The sequence below is a fragment of the Helianthus annuus genome, chromosome 5, assembly GCF_002127325.2.
Source record: "Helianthus annuus cultivar XRQ/B chromosome 5, HanXRQr2.0-SUNRISE, whole genome shotgun sequence".
Lineage (NCBI taxonomy): Eukaryota > Viridiplantae > Streptophyta > Magnoliopsida > Asterales > Asteraceae > Helianthus > Helianthus annuus.
The window spans coordinates 6,820,783-6,835,048 of record NC_035437.2 but is presented as its reverse complement, the minus strand read 5'-3'; the positions used below and the strand labels follow the sequence as shown (position 1 = coordinate 6,835,048).

The window sequence follows — 14,266 nt, the reverse complement described above, 5'->3', positions numbered from 1 at the left end:
TGTGTCCCGATGACAAAAATATCATTGTCTAAACCCATGGGGAACTCATTGATTCTTTCCTTTTCTTTTCTTTTGACTCATTCAATCTTTTTCCATTTTCACAATTGCAATTGTCACAGGTGCATTGAGGCGTGGGCAATACTGAATTGATCACGTCCCAAAGGCCTCGTAACTTGGTATAGTAAGCTGAAATGGAGGCCTCTCTTTGGTGTGTTGTGGTAAGGGTCTGCTTGAGTTCATAGGCCCTCGGGGCACTTTCTTTTCCAAATCTTTCAAGAAGGTAGGAACATATCTCAAAGGTAGTGTTTGCATACTTTACACTGTTAGGATCGACAACACCCGTTGAACACGAATTGCGGAATACACACGAACAACTGAACACTCGGACCACACACTCTCCCTTTCTACCACTCAAGAACACAAGGATTTAACGTGGTTCGGTCTAAACTGACCTACGTCCACGGGTAACTAGGAGTTTATATTATGCTTGGATGAGGTACAAGTTTTACAATACATATGAATCTCTTATATAGAGATTGAAGAAAGAAAATGACAAGATCCGTGAATTATGGATCACAGGAAGATTGGATAACCCTGTGGATATCATCCTCTTATCCTGTAATCTGACCTCAACTTGATCAAGTTGTCAAGTTGGTTTCACACTTAATAATGTCAATTTTTCAAGTTGGCTTCATACTCAACAATCTCCCACTTGAAGCCATGGGATAATCTTCACCTGTGCTTCAACTGTGCATCTGTATCTCTGTAAAAACTTTAGCTCTTAGCTCCTTCCTAGTTACCCCGGCCTTTTCTTCAATTAACTTGAAGGCCCATTGAAGCTCCCACTGAGCCTCAACTCATCAGTCATGGCTGAATCTGCCCCTGACTCGTTCTCTGTCTCTACCGACTCCCACTAACACGAACTGCCGGATTCTGAGAAAACTTGAGAACTAACACTCTCCAAATAAAGCAGATTATCAACTGGAGAGACTTTGACAGCTGGAATACTGGATCTCTTAAGCCACTGTCGTCTGGTAACTCTGACTGAAGCACGTCTTGTGCTCCCACTGCCATGAATGCCCCTGACTGGTTTTACTGAACCTTTTCCAGCACGTTCATCCTGAATCTGACCTGTGGCTCTGGGTTTGCCATCTGCAAAGCAAACCTTCTTCTGCCCACGAGATTCTGTGAACCGGATCTTGGTCTTCTTCTGAACTGAGATGGTTACTCACTCAGACGGTAAACTGACCATATACAGCAAACCCCGTTTCTTTCCTCGAGCTACAACTAGATTTCCCTTTAGAACCTTCCACTGCCCGTTCTTAAACTTAACCTCGTGCCCCTGTTCATCCAACTGCCCAACAGAAATTAATTGTTTCTTTAAGCTTGGAATCACCCTGACATCCTTCAAAGTCCATGAACCGACTGGAGTCTTCAGATCTAAGTCACCCATGCTCGTCACATCAAGAACCTCATCGTACGCAAGTCTTACCTTACCAAAATCACCTTCTTTCAGATTTCGCAGTGCTTCATTGATGTGGGTAGCGTGAAATGAAGCACCCGAATCCATAACCCAGGAATCCACACTGCTCTCCACACTACAGATCAAAACATCATCATCTGAGTGGGCTACTGCAGCGTTAACTTCTTTCTTCTCAATTGGACATTGATTCTGAAACGCCCAACTTTGACTCATTCGTCTAACAACATAAAATTCTTGCGATTTTACGAAAATTTGACATGACCCGTTTGAACTTAGAACTTTTCCTCCTGTTTGTACAATATTCATTTAACCAAACCCTACGACACTTTTCAAATGACAAAGTGGTGGTCATATAAGGTCCACCGATAACATTTCGTACAATCAAAACCAAAAGTTTAGGAACCAAATTTCATGCTAACAAACTAGACACTTACTAATTGACATTAACTACACAAAATGTTAAATTGACCCATTCAAAATAAACAACTTGGACCGGAAGCGCATAAGGTCGGCGTTGCGTGTGCGTGTGATCGGTCCGAGTGCGTCACATTTAAACTTGAGATTTACCTATCATTCATAACAACAAAACATTTATTAGTCGTAACACATAACAACTCAAATTCTTTAATTACCTTTCTTTATTCGACCCATTAACATGACATATTTCCTTTCAACATGCTTACTTCCATTCACAAACGTCCAACCTACTACTTTCCGACTCGATAGTAATAAGTCACTACATACCATGCACTTCAACACACATACATCAATTAACCCGTTATGAATAAGTCAATATATAAACATTTCAAGAACCATTTCACTTATCCTTTCAACCCATTTAGACGGGTCGTTTCGCATTCACTACAACATAACTTCTAACACCTTTTTCGACATAAACTCTTACATCTAACCAATCTTTATCCATAAAGGAATTTGCACGAATCGTATTATCAAATAATATCATTCAATATCATCGTAAATCTACTAGTAGAGTAAATAAAGTTCAAGAGAACTTACCGCGATCTTGAGATACTTGTGCCTTCAAGTGACTTATGCCTTCTTCCTTCTTCGTGCCTATATGTCATAATCCCATGCTTTAGCTTTCATAAACAATACTTTCACACCCCTTATAATACGCTATGGCGTCTACTATCCACATACATCATTATCATAAAGAAGTTGCATCAATCTTAACAAGCATTCATGTAAGAACCATAATTAAACTCACTTAGGCATTTCGTCGAACACATTGTGTGCATATCACTAGTTTAGCACAATGTACAAGCATCCTAAGCACAATTTCCATAGTTCTTCTCATTGATTAACATAAACATCCTACTAGTTTGAAATCTACCATTCAAATCATGAGCACATAGTTCTAATTCAATTATTCATAACAATTTCATGAATCAATAATCAAATTAACATACAAAACTTCACAATTGCTAAACATTACTTGACATGCAAGTGGGTTTTGCCCTAATCATGTTCATATTCGAATTTTAGCATCTAATGATGTCTAGAACTTCATAGCAACCAATAATCATACTGAATTTTGAATTACATTCACGAATCATACAAAACCCACATAATCAAACATCATCAAATCACAAAATTTAACTTACTTGAGATCAAGAACACTTAGATAATCAGGATTCTTAGGTCATGCATTCGATTCTTCAATAATCTGGCTTTCAATTGATGGAATCTAGTGATTTAGGGTTTTGTGAGGGAAGGGGTTCCCCCTGGCTTCTCACGATCGCACCTAGGTCCCAGGTTTCTTTCTTTGTTTTTTTATCATGTATTATAACAACATTTACATATCTGGTCCCTCATCATTAAATCCCTATTCACTTTAGTACTTTACCTTCTAACTTAACCATCTTTCTTTTACTAACTTTTAATTTTGACATAATATTATATATATATATATTTTTTTTTTATTAAACATCACTACACATTATACTTTTAGGTCATATGAGAATTTGGGGTGTTACAAGTCTACCCCCCTTAAAAGAGGTTTCGTCCCCGAAACCTTTCTCATTCCAACTAGACCAATTCTACCATTACTTTTTCATCTATTCATTCACGATGCTTACTACGACCTAGATGCATTCGGGACCTTGGCAAAAAGTTTCTTTTGTGCACACATATTTGTACACATTGTCCCTCTGTTCTTAAATTAAGTAAATTACTTTCATAATCGCATATAAGTCAGAATCTGATCCAGAACTCTTATTAGTGCGTTTTCACCTTATAATGCTAGTTCCTAGCATACATCATTACTAGCGGTTCGTTCATTGAAATTTATTTCAAGTGTATACTATTGGTCGTACAAGCCTATGTTTACGGCTTGTTTCTATCTTTCTAACTCAGCATAACATATTCATACATTTGCTAACAAAATAATTTGATTTATTTCATTCCACTTAAGTATCATACACGATATAATTCATTATTGTAACCATGAGAAAAATCCTATCATCCCATTACTAACATTCTTCTAATTACTTTCTTATTCATATGAGGGCTTAGCATATCATTATATGCATACTATAAATATTTAATGACTTAGTAGTATTAAAACAAAACTACCCTCTTCCTAATTACTTTTTCATGCTTACTATGAGCATAAAGTATCGTTCTACGGTTACTACTGTTACTTGAAGTAATTAAAACTTTTGAGTTTAGCCTCAAATTTAATCCTTCGCAACACTTTATTATTAGCTCTTTGCATGAACTACGTATTATACTAACCTCGACTTTATTGCATAAATCAGTTATTCGTGAGCCGAATCGATCCACTTCTTTATATGTACCTTCCGTACCAGAGTTGGTCTCATCCATTCATGAAATATGCTCTCACTCGTGAGCATCCTTCCACTAGCTTTATTACTATCACCTCACTAAGAATTCCTTTATATTTATCTATAAATAAATAGTTAGCCCATAACCCTTCATAATTGCGTCCTACATGGTGTTTGTTCGCCTATTGTCTCTTTCACAATTCTCTCACGTACATGCTAAAATATATCATACATTCCATTTCTTATATACTATCCTTTCATTTTATTGGTCACTTTGCCAACTTTCGCAGTTTGACCTTTCAAGGTCAGCCTAACACCCCTTACTTATTGTGGTTGTATCGAGGTACACGTTCGTACTTTATACTTGCATACTTGCAAGGACTTCATTCACTTCGTTTGACTTTTAGGAAGTCTAACTGTAAATACATTTTTACTTATGTGAATCAGTTATCCTATTCCGACACGTCATTCTCTAGTTGAGCCCTAAGCTCGTATTAAAAAAAATATGATCTTTTATACATACCTGTCGCGGGTCAAATCCCTTGACTCGTTATTCATACTTTGCGACGGTTAATACTTTCCAAACTGTGACAATGCATGCCCATACATTATGCTCACCTATAAGTAACAAACTTGACAAATCGAACATTAAATACGGAGTTCAATGGCGATCGCCATTTGACCCGTATGACTCATTTGAGTTTTGTTCTTAGTTTTTATTCTTACTTGTTTAATTCATTTACGGATTCGAACTTTTAATTCATTACCTTTCTTTCTTACTGCTTTGATTTGTGCTTGCTTACGGATTCAACCTTTCATTCCTTACATGGTCGAATCCATTTCTCATATTCAAACATTTTCCTACGTACCTTCCTTTCTTCTGCCGTATCATTTACCATGTCATTTCTTACGAAACTTTTTCATATTAATCTTCTACATTCAACTCCGAGTGTTGGGTCCTAACACTTAATTCCATGTCCTATTTCATGTAGCGCGTCTCGACGTGACACTTTACATCCTATTTCTAGTGGTGTTCCCACCCTTCTTTCTTAAGTTTGTCTTACATTCAATCGTAGGCTTATACTTTTCATTCTTATCTTTCTTTCTTTCTTTCTTTCTTTCTTTCTTTCTTATATTGATCTGTTCCTTTAAGAATCGTTAGACCCCTTTTTGCCAGCTTGACCGGACATAAGTGAGATGATTCTCACGTTTTTCTCGAGCTTCGGTCAATACATGACCATCCCTTAATATACCATTTCCATTCGTTTTTTTTCCACCGTATTAGGTGTTAATTCACCTACGTTCTCTAACATGTCTTTTACTAATGAGTATTCTACCTTACACGTTGTATTTCTTACGTAATACTTCCAGCATTTGTAAGTAATTATTATTCACTGACTTCTACAATATAACCTCTTTAAAGTCAACCACCACCCAATACTTTTTGTATATAAGTATTGTAGTACGGGTTGTTCTTACTTTCAATTCGAACATACTTACAAACGCCTTTAGCTAACATCGGAACTATTATCCTTCCCATACCTTTCATTAACATTACCAAGTTCTCATTTATTTATACGTTCCACTTAATTTCAAATATTCAAACACGCATACATCTTCATGTGAATAAATTCGAAGTGATTGTGAATTCACCTTCCGTTAGCGTCCATGTTCGCGCTTACTTTATTACTTCCTCTTAACCCTTTTTGCCATCCATGCTCAAGTAAAATTGACAGTATTCCCATCCTTACATATCATTATGTTCGTAATATCATTAGCTTATGCGAGCATACATACGACTGTTCTCTTTCTCTTTATTCATATGTTAATCGACTTTCGTTAGTAGAATTTCGTATAAATGAGACGTTCATTAATAGTTATCTCATTTCGAATTCATACAACTAAACTATCATCAATCATAACACATAATTCATCTAGGACGTAACACATTAACTCTTTACTTAAACAATTGTGTCTAATGACCATCCCATGCTATCCCTATACTGTTGACTTTTAGAAAGTCAACTATCTCATTTACACACTTTAAACTTTTGAACATGTATTCGTCTAAATATAGTGGGTCATAATAATAATAATACCGTATTACATATTCGTATTGTACGACATGTACAATTTACGTGATCCTCTAAACAATACACATATACATTCACATACATGTACTTTCACATGCTAATGCTCCATGATTCTACAATTAACAAATTTCATTCGGAGCAACTATATAACATAATTTCAACATATCATTTACTAATTAGTTCGGATGATTCACATTTAGCACATATTTGCCTCTTAATCATACTAAAGCAAATCATAGATACACATGAGGTACAAGCCCCTAATGCGTAATTCTATCAAAGCATGCATTCATCCGAATTTTTATACGAATTCCATCTAACTCATATTCTACAAATTATTTTCACCACTAATCTCATCATTTTTTTTATATTCATTTATCAACAATTCCGGTTCTTTCATATAACTTTAGTCTATATTTATTTCCTTCATTATTCATTATCATACGTTTCCAACCCCACTTTATACATTCGTCCTTCATTTCATGCCATTCCATATGTAACATTCGACTTTTATAAATTCTTACTTTATCGCCAACGATCTACATAACTTTACATAACTTATTATACCTTCTTATAACTTGACAGGAACATAAAACAGGCATTTCTGAGAAGTATGGGAACTTAAATCATAATTTACAAGCTTCAATACATCATAGTTCATTAGTTCGTAATCACTTCGTTCGCATTCTTATATTTTAAACTTTACTTGCTTTTTCAGCTTTCATCATTCATTCGTATCATTCGACTCATTACTTTCGATTTTTTTTATGAGCCCGTCTATCTTACCCACTAATCGTGGTCATGTAAATCTTACTAGGCCTTATATTGACCCTATACGAGCATTCATTAGGCTTTTGAGCAACTTAGAAGCTTGAAATACAAAAACAAAACAAATCAAAAACTTTTAAGCGGATTTGATTTCCGCTAGCCGTCGGCGACGGCTTCATGCCCCGTTGGCGACGGGCTCTGAAAACTTGCGTCGCCCACAAAAGCCCGTAGACAGCCACTTAAGCCGTCGGCATACATAAGGGCGTCGGCGACGACATCATAGCCCGTCGGCGACGGCCCTTCCTTTGCTGAATTGCTGAAAAAATTTTGCCCAGACACAGCTGTACGTGTTGATTATCTGAGTACAATGTCGCACAGCTGTGTCAGCCTCGCTACACACCCTGATCTCAGCAACAAGCATCAATGGTCCACACAGCTGTGTCACTTAAAGACACAACTGTGTACGACGCCAGATCTGATATAACTCAATGTTTAACTCCCATTATTACTATTTCACATGCTTACTTAAATATTTATCATAACACACTATACATACTTATATTAAACAAAAACTTAAAGTCTTACCTCATTGGCGACCTCGGAGCGAACACACACCCCTTCTTGAGCTTTCGGTTTGAGTCCGAGCACCCTATCCCGTGCTCGAATCCCTCAAACCTTGGCTCTGATACCAACTTGAAACGCCCAACTTTTACTCATTCGTCTAACAACATAAAATTCTTACGATTTTACGAAAATTTGACATGACCCGTTTGAACTTAGAACTTTTCCTCCTGTTTTTACAATATTCATTTAAACAAACCCTACGACACTTTTCAAATGACAAAGTGGTGGTCATATAAGGTCCACCGATAACATTTTGTACAATCAAAACCAAAAGTTTAGGAACCAAATTCCATGCTAACAAACTAGACACTTACTAATTGACATTAACTACACAAAATGTTAAATTGACCCATTCAAAATAAACAACTTGGACCGGAAGCGCATAAGGTCGGCGTTGCGTGTGCGTGTGATCGGTCCGAGTGCGCCGCATTTAAACTTGAGATTTACCTATCATTCATAACAACAAAACATTTATTAGTCGTAATACATAACAACTCAAATTCTTTAATTACCTTTCTTTATTCGACCCATTAACATGACATATTTCCTTTCAACATGTTTACTTCCATTCACAAACGTCCAACCTACTACTTTCCGACTCGTTAGTAATAAGTCACTACATACCATGCACTTCAACACACATACATCAATTAACCCGTTATGAACAAGTCAATATATAAACATTTCAAGAACCATTTCACTTATCCTTTCAACCCATTTAGACGGGTCGTTTCGCATTCACTACAACATAACTTCTAACACCTTTTTCGACATAAACTCTTACATCTAACCAATCTTTATCCATAAAGGAATTTGCACGAATCATATTATCAAATAATATCATTCAATATCATCGTAAATCTACTAGTAGAGTAAATAAAGTTCAAGAGAACTTACCGCGATCTTGAGATACTTGTGCCTTCGAGTGACTTACGCCTTCTTCCTTCTTCGTGCCTATATGTCATAATCCCATGCTTTAGCTTTCATAAACAATACTTTCACAATCCTTATAATACGCTATGGCGTCTACTATCCACATACATCATTATCATAAAGAAGTTGCATCAATCTTAACAAGCATTCATGTAAGAACCATAATTAAACTCACTTAGGCATTTCGTCGAACACATTGTGTGCGTATCACTAGTTTAGCACAATGTACAAGCATCCTAAGCACAATTTCCATAGTTCTTCTCATTGATTAACATAAACATACTACTATTTTGAAATCTACCATTCAAATCATGAGCACATAGTTCTAATTCAATTATTCATAACAATTTCATGAATCAATAATCAAATTAACATACTGACGGGTGGTCCGTAGGACAACCCTTAAATGGGTTAAAAATATTAAAATTCCATGCTTTACTTGGTTATTTGCTTGAACTTAGTAACTACGAATGTTTGCGTGATTTGCAGGTAAATCGCTTAATTCTGGTACATTGGAACGTGTAGGCTACGGTTGGAAATTAAATGGCATGGTGACCTTGTGGTTCAAACAAATAAAAGAACATTATACATGAGTGGTTGGCATCGAATAAATTACAAAGATTGGAGGCAACATTAAGAAGTCACGTGGACTTCTTTTGAGTTATTATATTCCATCAAAAATAGAGAGGCTACATATGAATATTATTATTTTTGAAAGGATTACAATATTACATCTTCATCTTTGACGGCAATTTGGAGAAGCACAAGTACACAAAAGTCAACAACTTAATGATCACTTCACTTTTGGGGGCGGCACATGCTTTACAAGGTTGGGCTCGTAGACTTCTTTTGGGTATTCGTGAGATAGGCACATGTGGGCAGCCAACAATAGTCAACAACAACATGAAGAACACTCATTTGGGCCGCCACACACACATCATCATCTCAAAAGATGGGCGGCACATGTGGGGTGGTGTGATTGGGCCGCCAAACAACAGCAAACAATTTACATGTTCACGTGACTTGGACTTGTGGGGTGTCTTTGATTGGATGGATGGGGCGGCAAACATTGGAGGATTTGGATTGGGCCGCCATATATGGCCATCATCATTCATCATCATAATTTTAGAGGCAAACACATGAAGGAGGTTTGGACTTTTGTGAAGGAATGTCACGTGAGGGGTCAGATCAATATTATCATTATTTCAATTGGTGGCAACAGACTATCTTGGGCGGCACATGTGGAGCGGCAACATCAAGAAGGCAGCCGACAAAAAGTATTGTTGATACCGTAATTTACGGTTTTACCGTAAATTACGGTGGACTTGAATTCCATCTAAATTCCACCGTAACTCAGGAAAGAAGTACCGTAACACTAATATGTATACCGTAATTTACGGTATGGCCGTAAATTACGGCGGAAGCTGCATCTGAACGTAACTGCCATCATTAAAAACAGTTTTGGAGTGTCTTTTGGGATCATTCTCATCATTGACAGTTCTTGGACACTTTGGGGGGCGATTTTGGAGTACTTGCTTGCTTTGTGAACATTTCCAATCATTCGGTTTGTGTTTTCAATTTGTATGAACATTAGATTGATGTTGATGATGATTCACCGAGCCATGTCCGGCTAAACTCTTCGGTGATCATCCTAGGTGAATGTTTCTAAGACTTTTGTGTGTTTAATTTCTGCATTTCTAGAATGATATCTTGCGTTGCTTGAATGTCATGGTGTATGTTTGATTGTTTGTAGTGTGTTAATCCATATCACAATTTCTAGTCTTAATCGTACGTTCTTGGTGCCGTTGGCAACCGAGATATCACGGGAAGGGTTAGGGTTGGTTATTGGTTAATAGGTCATCGGGAAACAACCTCGCGTTATCTAATCCGAGTACTTTGTTCCCTTTTATCACTTCAATCACATATACACGAGTTATGTCTATGTAACTCTTTCTAGTGAAATTGCACACAATTGTTTAAAGAAATTGGAACCTAGGGTGATCATTGTTCTCTCCTCATTGTTTAAAACCAACTTTGATTTGATTTAGTTCTTAATTTAGTTTTTTTTTTAAAACAACAATCCACAATCTTGAATTTTAATTTTCTGCAATTTAGTTTAATTTTAGTTTAAATACAAAGCTATACAATCAACACATTTTCCACATACTCCCTGAGTTCGATACCCTACTACCGCTAACTACAGTTGTTTAGGGATTAAATTTGCGTGACCCACGACATCACGTCAAATTTTGGCGCCGTTGCCGGGGAGTAGTGCGCAACGTGTGTTAGTTTAATAGTTTTGTTTGTTATTTTCGGGTTTACGCTGGTTGTGTTTAGTGTGCAGGTACTTCAGGTGTATGCGTACTAGAGGCTCTCAAAGGTCATCACCGCTATCGTTTGATCCGGAAATTGAAAGAACGCTAAGACAAAACCGAGTTTTAGTGAGAGAAAACAAAATCATTGGTTCACCTACTTCACCCATTACACCGAGAAACATCATGGCTGATTCTCAGATTCCACCTACAACCAGTCAAACAACCTCATCTTTTATACCTACTTCCACCCAACCATCACCAAACACTACATTACCTAATACCACTGCTGGATTTACACCAACCAATTCCACTCAACCAATCACCACTCAAAATGAGCCTACCATCACTTACGATCCATCCACCACAATCCCACCATTATCTCACTTCTTTCCCCCAACTACGGGTCAATCATCATCTACCTTCACAATTGCACCCAATTCAACTATTGTGCATACTACCTCATCCTTTAGACCACAACAATCGGGTTTTCAGTATTCAAACATTCCATTTGGGCAAACCTCGGGAATTCAAGGGGGTGATTATGATGAGGGATTTGAAGACTTTGAGGGGTATGAAGATGATGGGTATGGTTATGGAGATTATGGTGATCAAGGGGATTTTGGGTATGTTCAGAATCAATCTCAAGGGATGGCGAGTGTTGGTGGAATGCAACATCAACAACTTATACCACAACATATTCGGCCAAGACCACAAGGGCCACCAATGCCACAACCGATTCCATTGCAACAGGTCCGGCCACAACATGTACACCAACAACCATTTCAAAGACCGCCCAAGCGCCCACCGATGCGACCACAACAGTTTCAACAACCGATCGCACCACAAGGGCAGGTACCAAGACCGAATGGGCCAATTATTCCGAGGGGTAAGACACCTTAGAGAAAATGTGAGGGGCATAGAAGCACATTTTCGGCCGGTAATCACACAAAACCCTTCACCGATAGTCATTCCTCATAATGACCAAGGGCGCACGTTCGAAGTGAGAACCAATTCGCTACAAAGTTTACCAAAATATAAAGGGTTGGCAAATGAAGAGCCTTATTTTCATCTAGAGGCTTATGACTCAATTTGCAACACCCTTGGGAGTCAAGGGTTTTCGGCTGACGACATCAAATTAGTGTTGTTCCAATTTTCGTTGGAAGAGAAAGCTAAGAAATGGTTCTATACATTACCTTCAGCATCAATTTATACATGGGGGGAGATGCAACAAACCTTTTTGGATGAATTCTACACCGCCCAAAAGACTAATGATGCGCGGAAGGGGTTGAGAAGCTTTCAACAACAACACGGTGAGATGTTCCATGAGGCGTTTGAGCGTTTTAACATGATGATTAAAAACTGCCCTCATCATGGGATTGAGTTATGGGAGTTAATGAACGCTTTTCATGAGGGGTTAAGTGCCGAAGACGCACGGGATTTAATGTCAATCACCGGAGGGACGTTTGGAACGAATTATGAGAATGAAGATTGGGAGTTTTTGGAAAGTATGGCAACTACATCAAAAAGGAAAGCCCAAGCTTCGAGGAGAGCCCGACCTACCACTAACCGACCACAAGTGCATGCCATAGATGACGGTAATGTTCAAACTACTAACCAAATTTATGATGTGTGTGCTTTGTGTAATGAGATAGGTCACGCGGCTGAAAATTGCCAAGGAATGTTGGAAGGGCAATATGAGGAAGTCCACGCGGTTCAAGGTCAAAGTCAAGGAGGAGGTGGTAGGAACTACAACAACATGAATTCTAATACCTACCACCCCGGATTGAGGAACCACCCGAACTTTAGATATGGGAACCCGTCAAATCAAGCAAACCCGAATTTCCAAGGAAACCAAGGATTTCAAAGGCAATATCAAACGGGTCAAAGTTCTTCGGGTGGAAATGAAGTGATGGAGATGTTGAAGGCGATGCAAAGTGAAATGCAACGAATGAACCAACGTGATGAGGCTCGGATGCAAAAGGACGAGGTTCGTGACAAAAGCATCCAATCGTTGACCACTCAAATGGGTCAACTTGCGAGTGACGTGGCGATTTTAAAGAAAGCAAAAGGCCAGCTACCGAGTGATACGGTGCCAAATCCCAAGAACATAAAAAGCATTAACATCAATGTGGTAAGCACCGTTCCAAATACTAGATTTAATGAAGCATTGCTAACTTCTTCGTATCAAATGAATGCAGGTTTGGAAAAAGATGCCGAAGTCGAGAATGACAAAGAGTGTGAAGCGCCAATCGTGCCTATCCGTGTGGGAAAATTAAAAATCCCTCACGCATTGTTGGACTATGGGGCAAGCGTGAGTGTGCTACCAAGCGATCTATACGATATGTACGACTTTGGTCCACTCGAAGGTATAGACACCATGGTGAGCTTAGCGGATGGAAGTTGGAGGCGTCCACGGGGAATGGTTAGGAATGTTAAGATTCAGTTGGGAGAATTTGAATACCCGGTGGATTTCCTAGTTTTGGACTATGCTTCTACCAACATGGCATCACAACAAAGGGTAATTTTAGGTCGACCGTTTCTATACACGGCAAATGCTCAAATCAATTGTAGAGACGAGATTATTACCATGACCGAAAAGAACCGTAAGTTGTCCTTTGATGTTCAAACTAGAGAGATTAGTTATGAATCCATTGAGAGGAAGGGTGGTGAGTCTAGTGATTGTATGAAAAATGGGTTACAACGAATGAGAAAAAAACACCCACCGGACCGTGAAGAAACATATATGGGTGCGAGCAAGAGTGTATTTGATTACCCACCGAGTCAAAATGAGACGGATGCATTGTGCCCAATGATAAGCTACAGTGGGGGAGGTGATAGGAATCGATTCTTTGAGCCACCATAAATAGTGGTGGCACGGTCTGGCTGAAGACTCGAAACTTAGCGCTGCTCGGGAGGCAACCCGGGATTTTATATTGATCTTGTTGTTTTTATCTTTCTATGTTTCAGGGCCATGGCAACACTCAAGTGTGGGGAAGTTGTACGGATATTTGGGTGAAGGTGGTGATAGGAAGTCGGATTATCTACAACATCTGTTGTGGCAAACTTCACCAGGTCGATGTACTCTTTCTTTAGTCTTGTTGTGTTCTTTAGCTTTGAAATATTGGTAGTTAGTTTGTTTGGTGGTGTCATGTTTAAAAAAAATTATAAAATGAAAAGTACAAAAAAAAAAAAAGAAATTTGGGTTTGAGAATTTAAGCAATTGTTGATGTTTTTGGTTAAAGC

General features: G+C 38.2%; 1 non-coding gene across 1 annotated transcript; it reads right to left on the bottom strand.

Annotated features, from left to right (window-relative positions):
* Positions 1 to 12,294: 12,294 nt before the first annotated feature.
* Positions 12,295 to 12,400, bottom strand: LOC118492823. The gene has a single exon (XR_004894824.1). It is a non-coding gene; the product is annotated as a small nucleolar RNA R71 (small nucleolar RNA).
* Positions 12,401 to 14,266: the final 1,866 nt, after the last annotated feature.